Here is a 1,538-nt window from a genome sequence, read left to right on the forward strand (position 1 = left end):
TCACGTCTGTTACCTATTACTCTGGGACTTTCATGGGCATGGACAGCTCTAGGTAACCAGAGTATTACTTTCATTATGCTGTTGAGGACATTGCATTGGTTGGAGAACTCACGATATGCAAAATAGACATATGAGGTGTCACCAAAGTACATATCTTTAAAGTAGTATTAAAGCACAGAATTCTTTAAATGAGCATCTTGTATCAGAATAGATCAATAGACTGGGGGTTTTCAGTTCTTTACCTCCAGAGGAGAAATCTATTATAAATATTATTTTAATTATAAAAAAGAAGTATGCAAGTTTTTTTCTGTATTAAACTAAAAAATGAATTATAAAATAATTTATCTAATATTTACCTGGCCCCAATATTTGAAAAAAAAATCATTCTGCTCAGATCCAATGTAACATTACGAATACTTGTTTTTCCAACATATGTTCCTGCAATTGCTAATGTTTGACATGTTATTGCTGAGAATGACCTGTACCAAAAAAAATTTTTTGTGTAATTCTACTGTTGGTCAAAATATTTTACTCTAAGTAAGATACAGTGTTTGAGTTCATAATAGTTAAATTAGAATTTTTATGACTGGGTCAGTATAACCAACAGTAAGTGACTAGTTCCCACTGTGACTATGTAGTTTTGGAGAAGATGNTTAATGGGACTTGAAAACACCCTTTGGTCTCATCATGACATAGCCAACTAAATTTGTATACTTAATTGAATGACATTAAATTATCAAAATACCATGCAATAAGTAAAATAGTACACTCTTTAGACCTGTGTAGTAAGAATGGCAATTCAACAACAGTTTACAAGTTTTTATTTAATGGATATAAATCTGTGGTAGTGAATGCAACATCACTGCTGATGAATCTTCCTGCTTACAGGATATATGCAACGTAATCTGTAGACTCTTTCAGATATAGAAATACTGATGAGGATATTCAGAAGTACATTCTATGACACTATAAATCCCTAGATCTCCAAACTTCTACTAAATTCAAATATATGCAACCAAGGTAGAAATTGTGTAACAGTAGGTATCAAAAATTCAAGAAACTAACAATTGTTTGGGTAGTCTTATTCATATTTTACACGGGTGGCACACTTTTGACTTTATTACTCTGGGACCAGCAATTCATCCTAGTGTTGCTTTCTGCCACTGTCAGTATCAGAATTCTGAAAGGCAGTAGCGGTTAAGACATTTTAGGATACTCAAAATGTTGTAAGTCTACTATAAAATCTTGATACTTTCATTAACTTGCATTTAAACAAAATAATGGAGTATTTTGGAGACCCAGGAAGTTTAGAATTGTTCCAAAAATGCTGGTAGGCACGATAATGCATTTGAAGCCTTTTATAAGTTTTTCTAAATATACCAGGAATAATGATGCTGTAATTTGTACTAGTGATAATGAGAATGAAAGTGAAGCAGGTTTTGCAATAGTCGTGAGAGGGAAGTGACTGCAATCATCGTCACGTCTGTTACCTATTACTCTGGGACTTTCATGGGCATGGACAGCTCTAGGTAACCAGA

Source organism: Galeopterus variegatus, unplaced genomic scaffold (assembly GCF_000696425.1).
Source record: "Galeopterus variegatus unplaced genomic scaffold, G_variegatus-3.0.2 Scaffold3928, whole genome shotgun sequence".
NCBI classification, from domain to species: Eukaryota; Metazoa; Chordata; class Mammalia; order Dermoptera; family Cynocephalidae; genus Galeopterus; species Galeopterus variegatus.